Raw genomic sequence first — 12981 nt, 5'->3', positions numbered from 1 at the left:
AAATCTCAACTAAATTCCCACCTTCCACAAAAAGCCTTCCCAACTGCCCTTACACCTTCCTTCTGAGATTATCTCCAAATCATATATATTTACATAAATGTATATATACATATATGTACATACACACATATTCATAACTTGTTTGTACAAAGTTGTTTTTCATATTGTCTCCCCCATTAGTCTATGAACTTCCTAAGAACAGGGACTGTTTTGCCTTTCTTTATATCCCCAGGGTTTATCACAGTAGCTAGCAAACAGTAGGTACTTAATAAATGCTGGTTTATTTGCCCATAATCACATAGCCAGTAAGTGTCAAATATGGGATTTGAACTCACCTCTTCCTGACTCTCACTCCAACATTCTATTTTGTCTGCTGTCTCACATAAGATTCTTTTGGAATTGGAACTGGCCATATAGCAATAAATGACTGGTATTTTTCAAGTTATTGATAAACATGTAATTGGGGAAAATAAAATACATTTTTAAAAGTTATCAATAAAACTTTTTAAAGTCCAAATTATTATGACTAAACTACTATTCTTTGTTTATAGAATTAAGACAGCTCCCAGAAATAGTTCTTGTGTTAACAAAATCCTAATGATTCTATTATTCATCTCTACTCTTTTCAACTAATTCTCAATTGTATTCCCATCCTCCAAAAATCTAGGATTTTAGCAGTGTACATACACCCTCCAAAAATCATACCCTCTTTATACCTTGGATTATCATTTGAAGAAGGGCTATCGCAGACAAGTTCATCAGCCCCTGGCCAGCTCTTTTGAGACTTAAACTAGTCTCTGGGTAGCAGAAATCCAATACTCACCCATACTCAAAGCCCTTCTAGTTTATTAGTATCACTTATACTTGTTCTTCCCAAGACATCTTCAAGAACTCAGGATAAACTTCTACATCAGGGTCATGTGACTTTAGTAAATTCTAAAAATACTTGGAACCCCCATAGCAACCTTTCTTCTTTGGACTGGCCAAGAAACAATAATCTCTGAATCATAATAAGATAATCTCTGAAATTGTGACCTCAGAATACATACACACATTCATATGCACACACCAAATGGATATATACAGAGAGATAGATAGATACTTACTATTAACCTTCCTAATGGTAGATTTTGACAACTAAATTGAGCCAAGGCTTATTTGTCCTGTGATCACAGGGCCAGTAAGTAAAAGACATTTTAAAGTTCTATAATAAGAAGCCTATAAAGGAAGTAGGGTGACACTCTGTACTCCCAGTAGATCCATGTAGATACTTATATCTTAGAGGAAAATAGATTTTCAATAAAAATTTTTAAAATAGGTCTGCAAGAGCCCATTGATCTCCAGGAATGTGGAACTAAGAAGAATGGACAATTAAAAGGAAAGAAAATCACTCAGCATTTTTACAGAGACTTTGCCTCTGGAAATGAAGGCTTTCTTGTCAAGAATCAGAGGTTGACTAAAGTCACCATGGCTTTTCCTGGTCCATTAATTCACATCCAATGAAAGGAACTGTTTGGAAGTGAAATGTCCCATAGCAAATACCCACAAAGCAGAAAGCAGAGATGACCTTGAAGGACCTATGTTCCATAAGATAATTAGACTTTGAATAAACTATGTTTTTCTCTCTCAAATCTAGTTGAAATCAGTTAGAACCACTTGTGAAACTGGTTCGAACTAACTAGAACCAATCTGAACTGGTCACAACTATATCGCCTTAACTGGAACTGGTCATAACTAGTTTATACCAGTGGGAATTAGTCTAAACCAATTTTAAAAAATGAAAACTATCAGAACCAGAAAGACTATTTAGAAGCAGTTCAGGACCTAAAACCAATTGTGAGTTGATTTTGTTTGTTTTGTTTATCAACACTGGTTGCAAATAAAATGAAATCCAGGTGGCAATGGACTACAAATGGCAGAACATTATAAGCTAAAACATATTAAGTTCAACATCTGGCAGACTCATATACATGATATAATGAGAAAGGAAACCATACTTGGAAAGAACACTGAAATTAAAGGACCTGTATTCAAATCCAGGATCTGTGACTTATTACTCAAATCACCCTGTACTCATCATTTAATCTCTTTAAAACCCACTTTCTACATTAAAAAAAACTGGGAAAGGTTGGGTAGATGGTTTCAAGAATTCCTCCAGTTTTAAATCTATAATTTAAATAAATAACTGGAATATGGTAGAGAAATTACATTTGCATTTGTCCTAAACTTTTTCCCCTTCCCTTTCATCTTTTGTGTGTGGGGGTGTGTGTGTGGGTGTGCGTGTGTGTGTGTGTGTGTGTGTGTGGGTGTGTGTGTGTGTGTGTGTATTGCTGAGGCAATTGGGGTTAAATGACTGCCTAGGGTCACACAGCTAGGAAGTGTTTAGTGTCTGAGGGCAGATTTGAACTCAGGTCCTCCTGACTTCAGAGCTGGTGCTCTAGCTACTGCACCACCTAGCTGCCTCTATATGTATATTTTTAAACTCACAATCAACCAAAGACTTCCCTGTATGACTATGTTGTTTTCATTAGATGCCCCCAGAATTATTTCTCACTGGAATTATTGACCACAAGATGTGAATTCTATTTTTAAGAGATATCCGTCAATCCCTCTTTCCACCTGGCCATTGGGTCATATTCCCATAGTTAGCAATTCTCCATCTTAAAAAAAATAATAATTCTTTCTTCTGGTTGATGAAATTCTAAGGTAACATAGAGGGGAAAGTATTAGGTTGGAAATGTGAGGACCTGGATTGAGATCCCATCTGGTTTGTGTTCTTCAGTATGTCATTCACCAATTTCTTCAACATAAAATGAGGGGGGGGGGGGGTTATTCCAGATAAAATCTCAAATCCCTTTCAGCTTTAAAAGACTACAAGAGATACAAGATAAAATATGACTGTGATAGAATTATGCCCAGAATCCCAATTTCACAACAATTTCAAACATCCTCATAACTCTTAGGAATCATAATTTCAACACCACACATGGACTCATTTTTCAAAATCAAATCCAGAATGGAAGTTCTCCTTTTCACCTCCATTACACCTTGTAAAATACAAAATTGTTGCCTGTGGAAATCAATAGATTATCCAACATGAGAGTTTAACACAATCAGACTTGTATCAAATAATTAAGCAGTGATATCTTTTGCCCCTTTGACATGGTTGTTACCCCATCAAAAGATGGTGTGCCAGAGTTATTCTTAGTAGTGATTCATCTGAAAGACAAAATCCAGGATGGGGCTAGCCCCACACTTCCTGTTTTAAAAATCTATCAAGCATTCAGCTTAACAAGGTTCCAAACTGTAAATTCTTCATTCAACCTCAAACTATTCCCTTGATCTTTCTCGTGTATATATTTTGCTGACATCCCTTTGGGCCTCTCAGATTTTCCTGCCTTTTGACTCTACTGATTCCTTATTGCCTCCTATACTCAAGTGGTCTGTGGATTTGTTTTTTGACCGACCATTTTCTTGGCTTCCATATTTGCTCACCTAATAACCATTCATTTTTTCTAGTCATACAACTAAACTTTTACCTATGATCTGTTATATTCAGATTATACTGAGCTTATTGAGGACCTTCTTGCCCTAAGCAGTATAATATTCTGTGCTATTCATAGAAGGCTACCAACTATGCCATGATATGCACAGAAGTTTTCCACCATTATTTATATCATGTCTCTGTGTTACTTTTGTAATCAGTATTAGGAAAGTATTATCTATATTCTCCTTCCAGCTAGAGAGTCTATAGTATGTTCCTCAAAGAATATCATTTCTACTTCTCTTTTTTTTCAGTATCCAAATATTCTATACAAGTTTCCATGCTCAATATGAAGGATTTAGGTACAGGTTTATATTTTCTTAACATTCAGTGCTGTAATTTCTTATGAAGAAGAAAAGCCATTCTATGACCATATTTTAATTTTGAGCCTTGTCACACCAGTTCAAAAAAATCTTATTTCCTCCTAAGAGCAAAGTCTACATAATGAGTGTATATTATAGGTTGGCATTCCCAGTCATGGTACCTTTGTGTTTCTTTGTATCTTTAGCACATAACAGAATTTTTGAGTCATAGTAAATTCTTAGTAAAAATACTTATTGGATGAATGAATGAATCAACCAAAGGAGAATAGCTTTTCTGTGAATCATCAATCTACCCATGCTTTCATCTCTCAGTACAGTTTTACTTCTGTAGCTTAGGACCTTAAAATTAGATTTCAGAACATAAGATCCTACAATTAGATCTAGTTTTGAAGTTTTCTAGTCTGATGTTTCATTTTTCAGTCTACATATTTTGGGTATACAGTCTTATTTGATCCTAAAAACAATCCCATAAGGTAGGTACTGTTGTCATGTTCATTTTGCAGGTGAAAAAATTGAGATTCATAGAGGTTAAGTGACTAGTCCACAGCTACACAGAGAGATTTGGGATTCAGTCCAAGATTATCTGACTAAATTCATCACTCTTTTTTTTCCAGCAATTCACCACAATTAATACATTGTCATCAAAACCTCAGTTATTCTTCCTCAACATACACATTCCATTGATGGACTCTTTCTTTACAGATCATGCTAGACAGTAATAACAGCCTAATCCATAGAAATCTTATGAAAGATCCTGAATTCTTTCAGAACAACATCAGAATTCTAAATAAAGAACAAACACCAGGGGTCACAGCTACACACGAGGGGTACACAGCTGGTGGAAGTATCCTGGATCAATTTACTGTGTTTCTGGATCTTCAAAAGCTAATTTGTTTGCCATGCATAGAACTCCAAGTGAAGAATATTGTATTAGATTTTAGAATCTTTATAGTAGAATGAAAATGGAAATTTTAAAGATGTTGGAATTCAAACCAAAAGCTTCCTAGAATGACACACATACACACACACACATACATACATACACACACACATATATATATTTATATATACACTTACATTATAATCTCTCAAAGGAATCATAAATAGGTATTATTTAATTTAAAGAGACTAAATTAAATCCTCCAGAATATATATGCTTGTTTATATGCATGCATATCTGATGAACTCTATGGGTCTTGAAACAAGGCCAAAACCAAATTTAATTAAGAAGAAATATGTTCTATAAAAATGCTTTGGCTATCAATTATAAAAGAACAAAGGGCCTATGCCCCTGCACCTGCTGATGATTCTAGCCATGTTATGCAATATTAAACCTTTTCCCATCATCTAAACAAAAATTGCAGAAGTAATAAAGCTCCATGGATTCAGCTTAAACCCATATAGCTAAAATATGGGAGCACAATTACATTTAAATCTTATATCAAATTCACCTTCCCAAGAAGGGTCAGCAAGGCCTAGTGAATAGAGGAAGTTGGACTGGAGACAGGGAGACATGGAACAGAACACTCTTTGCCCCTCACCCCATAGAAACTCGAGAGCTGGCTATATAATCTCAGACCAAAAAAAAAAAACTTATGCTTTGAGTCTCAGTTTTCTCAACCCTAAAATGATCATAATAATGATCCCTACTTCACAGGATTGTTTCTAGGATTAAATAAGTTTATAGACACAAAGTGCTCCAGAAACCTTAAAGTACCATAAAAATATCAGCAATTATTATGAATGATCAGTTTTATTTACCTTCAAACAAAGAAATAAAGTTTTCAAAGTTTGGGGGCTATTTTTTTCTTTTTCAATTAAAGAACAAGGAAAATAACCTTAATTTTAAATGAAAAAAAATTACATAAAAATCTAATCACCCTTCAGGTAAAAATGGAGTTTAAATGTTTAGTAGAATTGGGATTTCATTGTATGGGATAGGGGTGGGAAGAACTGTTCCTTGTTTGGGTTTGTTTTTAGGAAATGCCAAGTCTTTCCTTGAATCTCTCCAGACTGGGGCAAACATTAACAATTTCAACTTTTTCAAAGTAAGGCAGAAGATGGGACATCTCTTCCACATGGCACTGCCTTTCCTTTCCTTTGTACTCCATATCCATGGGAAAATGATACCATCTCTTAAGTTTTTTAAAATTCTTTCTCCCCATTCGTGTGGTCACCATCTTGGCTCAGGCTCTCATTTGAAATAATCTCCTAATTGCTTTCTTTAACTCCAGGTTCTTTCCTGTTCCATCCTCAAGATAGCTGTCAAATTGATATTGCTAAAATATAAAAGTCTAACTCCACCATTCGTTTATTCAAAAATCCTTAGTGGTTCTCCATTGCCTCTAGGAATTCCACAGTCTGACATCTACTCTGGCTCCTATATCTCTTTTCTGATTTATTTCTCGTGGTGCTTTCTCGTATATTCTACATCCCAGCCCAATTAGATGGATTTTTGTACTTGGATTCATCACTCCATCTCTCATTTCTCTGTACTTTTTGCTTTGATTATCCCCAATGTCTGGAATACATTGTCTTCTTATGTCTAGAATCTATCTGCATCTAAGACTAAATAATTGCCATCCCTTTCAAGAAGTCTTTCTCCATTCTCTCAATTGCTACTACTCTCTCCCTTCTCAGATTCCTTGTCTTTACTTGTTTGTGTAGATGTAGTATTGCTGCCCTGGTGATAATATTAATAATTAACACTCGTGTAGTTCTTTGATCTTTAGCAATGATAATAATAATGCTAATAAGTAACAACAACTAACACGTATAGAGTACTTTAAGGTTTGCAAGGGGATTTTACAAGTATTATCTCATTTGATCCAAATAACAAACCTGGAAAGGAGGTACTGTTAGTCCCACTTTACAAATGAGGAAACTGAGGCACAGAAAAGTTAAGTGACTTGACCACACACAATTACTAAAATCTCAAGCTAGATTTGAACTCAGATTTTCCTGATACCAAGTCCAGCATTCTATCACTGCATCATCTATCTGTCTCTTTAACTAGTACATTTCTCACAACTGTGTCAAGTGGGTAATAGCATTAGGCCCATTTACTGATCAGGAATTTGTGGCAGAGATCAGTTATAATTCATCTGGAGTCACACAGCGACTACATGCCATAGCAAAGTATTGAACTCAAGTGCCCTGACTCTGACTGCAGCACCTGTTCCAATATTCCAAGCAATGAGTGCAACATGATCCCCTTGAAAGCAAGTGTTTTTGTCATTAAATCTACAACACTTGGTACCGTCCATGTAAATGGATATTTAAAATTCTGAATATGCAAAATCATCATCATATTAACAATAAAAACAACTTATTGATGGAGCATTTAAAGTTAAAAACAACTTTCTTCAAAACAACCCTATGAGCCATGAACTAGGAATCAAGACTTGAGTTCAAAACCTGAGATACAGAAACTTCTGAGTTCCATAATCCTTGACAAGCTTCCCTAAACCTTAGTTTCTCTATCTGTACAATGGTTATGATAACAACAATAACAATAATTGCTCTTGTCTCCCAAGTCTGTTGTCTCACATGAAATAATGTAAAGCGCTTTATAATCCTACAATCACTATATAAAAGGCATCTGTTATTATTACTACTACTACTGGTGTTATTATCCTGATTTTATGGATTAAAAAAACTGAGTTTCTAGACTCTTAGAAATGCTGAAGAATTAAATGGGACAAACTGACAGAAGAGGCAATGAGATAGTCTCACTACACAAGAAAGCCCATTTTATCTGATCTCAGCAAAGAATCTCAAAGAATCTTCCATTGTGCCCTCCAGCTAGAGAACAATGGTATCCTAATGCATTATATCAGAGACAACATCTGTCTCATTAAGAGCATTGTGACAGTGGTTGCTATAAGGGATAACCCTAATGGGCCGATGGAGTTACTCCATAGTATGGTCAGGCAGCTCAAACCACTGGATTTTCTGTAAGTTTTATACTGCCTAAGGTAGTGAGTAAAAAGAGCTCATAAGAGTGAATTACCCATCAACCACCAAGCCAGAGATTTATTTCTCTAGATTTGTCTCTGGCCAGTTGACAAAGACATTATAAACTATTGAATGCCCTGCTTATCTGAGCAAAGAGAAGAGAAATATCCGTAAAAAAATTCCCTCTGTGCTCTCAAAGTAATCATATAAATTGTTGTCATGGAGAAACTGTGTGGGAACTTCAGTTTCCTATTCTTTCTCCCCCTAGATTCTCTTTCTTTCACCTTCACCCTTCACCCATAGACTGACGCCTTTCACAAATCAGCTACTAGAGAGATAGGCCAGAACATTCCCCCGTACTTTGGAGGGAATTTTTTTCCAATTAGACACTGATTAAATATATTTCAGCTGTTGAAGAATCCATTCTCAGAATCACAGAATCTGAGGTGGAAGAGAGATCAGAAGTCAAGCAGTTCAACACGTGCTTGCTTCCATATCCCTCCCAACAAGTCGTCATCTATCCTTTTCTTGGAGATTTCCAGTGATAGGGAACTTACTAGCTCCCCAGAGACTCCATTCCACAGATGGGGAAACTCTCCATCTTAGGAAATTACCCCTTCCCTCAAGCTTGATTATATCTCTTTGCTACTCCCATGAGGCAAGTAACTTTGCATTGCCCTCCATCACCCAAATCCAATTCACTAGCATGTCATGGCATCCCCTCCGTGATATCATGGTCCTCTTGGAGAACAAAGAACAACATCTCCTAATCCTAGTTCTTCCCTCAGGGACCAAAGCCAACAAATCTAATCCTTCTTCCAGGTGATAACCCTTCAAATGCTTGAACACAGCTATCATAACACCACCGAGTCCTCTCTTCTCCAGGTTAACATCCCAGCTCCTTCAACCAGCTTGGTATAGCAAAAGAGAGCCCTCAATTTGGAGACAGTAGAACTGGGTTTATTTAAACTCTAGACCCACTATTTACTAAATCTCCAAGGGACTTTGAATAAATAGGGTTGGGGCATGATGGTCCTACAATCTGGAAAATTATGTAAAACTTTTTGGCCCTCCTTTTGTTCTAGAGAAATCAGTTTGGTTTTCTTTTTCGTTTGTGGGATGTTTACAGCATCTTATCATAAAATCCGGGTTGATATTAGACAATAAATCTTTTAAAACCGTGGGTTTACAGAGTAACATAACTGAATTGCGGGGTGGAGGGTTGCAAAATCATGATTTACTATCAGTAAATGATTGGATTTGTATATCTATTTTATATGCCTGTATACCCAGGGTTGTGTAAAAATTTCTCAGGTGAAAAGGGGTTGCAAGTGGGAAAAGTTTAAGAAGTTTTATTATACAAAACTATACATATTTCTGTTTTAAAACTTTTCTATATCATCTGCTTGTTTTGTAATATCATTTGCAACTTCTGAAAAATTGCCCAAAAATTCTCATTTAATTTTATATGCTAACCCATGATATATTTAAACTGAGGTGGAAAAGGAAAGTTGAGATGTGGAAGGAATAACTGTACCTTCCTTCTCTGGTCTTCAGTTTTCTCTTAGACAAAATGAGAGACTTTGAACAAATGATCACAAGGCCCTTTTTCTCTAAAAATCTATGGTTTGTTGTTTTAAAATCACAAAGTGTCAACCTTGAACTTCTTCCTTTATATAATCTTCATCTTGGGTTGGTGGTGGCCAACTTGGGTGGCCAAAAATATGCTATAATATAAGGTGGAAGCTTATTATATATATATATATTATAATTATATATATTATATAATTATAATATATATATTATATAGCTGAATCCTATCTTGAATTGAAAGTCAGAAGCCATGATGTGAAACCCTGTATGTTGGAAGGAGCTTTTTCCACCCTGGTTCTGTAATCAATTAAACACTGATAAAATATTCTTCATCTATTGAAGAATCCAGTCTCAGAATCACAGAATCTGAGATGAAAGTGAGATTAGAAGCCAAGTAATTCAACACATGCCCCTTAAAGAATCTCTTTAGCCCCGCCACCACTCCCAACAAGTTGTCATCTAGCCTTTTCTTGGAGACCTCCAGTGATGAGAAACTCACTAACTCCTCAGAGAGCCCATTCCACAGAGAACGAAACTCTCCTTGCCACTTACCTGGGTGACCTTGTACAAATTGGTTCACTTCTCTAAGATCTAATTTCCTCCTTTGCAAAATAAAGAGGTTTCATTATTTTATTGATATCTAAGGCCCCTTCTGACTCTCGAGTTTATGATCCCATGAAAATAGTCAATGGACAAACAATAAAAGATCATTCTTTTTATAACTGATGCAAGGATCAGCCATACTTACTGAGAATGACATCCAAATGATTAATGTGTCAAAGAGAATTTCTTTTGTGTAATTGCAAAAAGGATCTGTGATTCAGGCCACTTGGGGAAGTCCCTCCACCAACCAAGATTGCGTCTCCTCTATGAATTAGGATTTAGAGAAGTTCCAGTAAATTATCTCGAGTTTAGACACTTTATGCACTAAAAAGTAAAATGATTTGCCCAGGATTTCACAGCTAACATTCCCCAAACAAGACTCAAATCCAGGTTTTCCCAATTCTAATCCCAGCTTCTATCCACTATTCCACTGTGCATCTAGGAATTGTAAGTATACAGCAAAATTTACATGGCACTGGACTGGTTTCCAAAAATTGTAGTCCCTTTAAGAGTTCCTCTTTTTTAAAGAAGCAACTTAGGGGTAACTGGAACAACGGGAAACTTACAACTCTTGGTTGCCTGGGAACTATCTTCAAACTATGATTGAAAATGCAAGCATTGAATTCACTGACTTCTTTTCCTTTTCCCTTTTGCATTCTTGCCAATAAGTATTGCCTGATTAAAAAACATAAAGGGGAAAAAATTCTTTTAAAAAATTTACATTTAATTTTAACTTTAGAATTCTGTAATAGAATCTTGATGCATAGATTGCATTACGAAGGGATGTAATAATAGTTGACACATCAAGAACTTTCAGATTTGCCAAGTGTCTTACATACATTATCAAGATTGAGTAGACTATTTCCCAGAACCACACCTACTCAAATGATAATACTTCGGATCCCCAGTGGAAATGTTTCAAATATGTTATTGTTCAGCTACTATAGTTTGGATGAATGAGATAATGCACACAAAGTGCTTTGCAAACTTGGAAGCATTATATTAATATAATCTATCTGTACCATTATCATTATTATTAATTATTATTATTTCTCTCCAGCACTTCAAAGAAATCTCTCCTAAAGAACTTTCACATTGGAACCGCTTCTAAATGTGCCCACCTCAGCAGAAATGACACGGAGAGGCTCACAGCATCCCATGAGGACAAGACTGGCATTCTGTATCTCCCTGAGCTGCCCCCGGAGCTGCCCAGAGGAGGGGATCACCCTAAAACACCGGCCAACTCTGCACACTACCTGACAGATGCACTTCCCTTTATTTCTCTTCAGAACTTTACATCAAAAGGTGCCCCTCAGAGACAAGCTACAATGATGAGAGTTCACTTGGCAGGAGAAAAAAAAAATGTGTTTTCAAAGTTAGACTTCCAAAAAAAAGTGATCAGCCCAGCCATCACTCACCAAACCGGACCCCAGGACACAAACACTTACTTGGCCACCGACAGCTCCTAAGCCGGCTGCCCAAGCAATCGCTTATGTTTGGAAGTTCGGCCCCACGGATGGGCTCCGAATTTGGCTTGTGATGCATGTGTAGGCAAACAGTCTGACAAGCACCCTAGTGTATTTCAGGATGACTGACAGGACACAGTGGCCGCTGCTTTGGGGGTTGGGCACTCTTAAAGCAATATGCCAGTGGAAAACATGCAAAGCCAGCAAGCTGGGCTGCCGAGGGCTTTCCCTTGATGAACAAGTGACCCAAGGCCTGAGGTGAACTTTGGATGGGGGCTGTCGTGTTGCAACAAGCAAAAAGCTGAAAGTTCTGGAACAGTCGATTAGAAGGGAGCTACTATTTGATATGTAAGAGGAATGAAAGGTGAAAGGGATATACTAACTGCAGCGCTCCAGATTCCATCAGTATATAAATTATATTGCAATGGACTTTAAGTAGCAGCCAATCGGGGTCCCCAAGGGAGGAAGAGGATTTACTGACCTGCCATTGGTCACTGAAAACCTCTGGAATCAATGCTTCAACATTCTATTGGCTCTGGTACTGCCAATCACCATCCACCCCTACTACCTGGTCATCATTCCAGTCTCTTGGACACGTCCTCCAAGAAATCTCCCATGGGGAACTCACTCAAAATTGGGGGAGTCCTCCAAGGCTCTTGGCATTGCATGGATACCAAAGAAGCATACAGTTCTGTCCTGAGGTTGTCCTTTGTTTTAGCACAGGACCTGACCACCTACATTACAGATCCTATTTCTATCCAATCACATCTTTTACCCAGGTTTCATTGTACTGGTAATGGGTTAAAACCTACTCATCCTCTCCAATGCATTATGCACCACTTGGGCTCTTTGAGATTAGGATATTCAAGACTCAAAGTCATGGCCAATTGTGATGATGGTGAACACTTTTGCTGAGTTAATTGGTTTTTTTTTTTAATTTTTTTTATCTTGTTTTCTAAATAATCAGTATTTTTTGTTGTTCCCACTGAGCAAATATTTATCTCTTAATATTTACATATTCCAGAAAAATACATTCACTCAATAGGCACCTTTGCCACAGAGGTGAGTGGTATAATTCATCTTCATTCTTACAATTGTGGTTTATCATTGTGTTGGTCAGAGTTCCAGGATTTTTAATGTTGTTGATAAAGTATTCTCCTACTTCAGTTCATTTTGTTTTGAATCAGTTCACAAAGGTTTGCCTGATTTCCTCTGAAATTGCTCATTTTATTGAAAGAATATTGATGTTAAAAAAAAAGATGGGCTTTTGTTTCACACAAAATATTTTTTAAATGGCAAAATTCCTACTGAGAATCCAGGAGAGAATATTGTTCTGTTTAATTCGCTGTACAGCTCATCCTCCCTCTCCAGTAATTCATTCAATTCAGAAAAATTCAGTAAAATAAAAAACTGGATTTCAAAAGCTTTTCCTCAATTTGGGGAGGAGTCCATACAATTTTTTTTTCCTTTATTGTATAATTAGTGTGTAGCCCTA

The 12981-nt window shown here is 36.6% G+C and overlaps 1 protein-coding gene across 1 annotated transcript in view; it reads right to left on the bottom strand.

Annotated features, from left to right (window-relative positions):
- CTNNA3 (catenin alpha 3) overlaps positions 1-11559 on the bottom strand; it is a 1962241-nt gene extending 1950682 nt beyond the window's left edge. The window contains exon 1 of the mRNA XM_051982587.1: positions 11469-11559. The gene's annotated coding sequence lies outside the window, so the exon portion shown is untranslated. The remainder of the gene's footprint in view (positions 1-11468) is intronic.
- Between the last annotated feature and the right edge of the window lie 1422 nt (positions 11560-12981).

The sequence above is a fragment of the Antechinus flavipes genome, chromosome 2, assembly GCF_016432865.1.
Source record: "Antechinus flavipes isolate AdamAnt ecotype Samford, QLD, Australia chromosome 2, AdamAnt_v2, whole genome shotgun sequence".
Taxonomy (NCBI): domain Eukaryota; kingdom Metazoa; phylum Chordata; class Mammalia; order Dasyuromorphia; family Dasyuridae; genus Antechinus; species Antechinus flavipes.
This window is presented reverse-complemented; position numbering and strand designations above follow the sequence as displayed.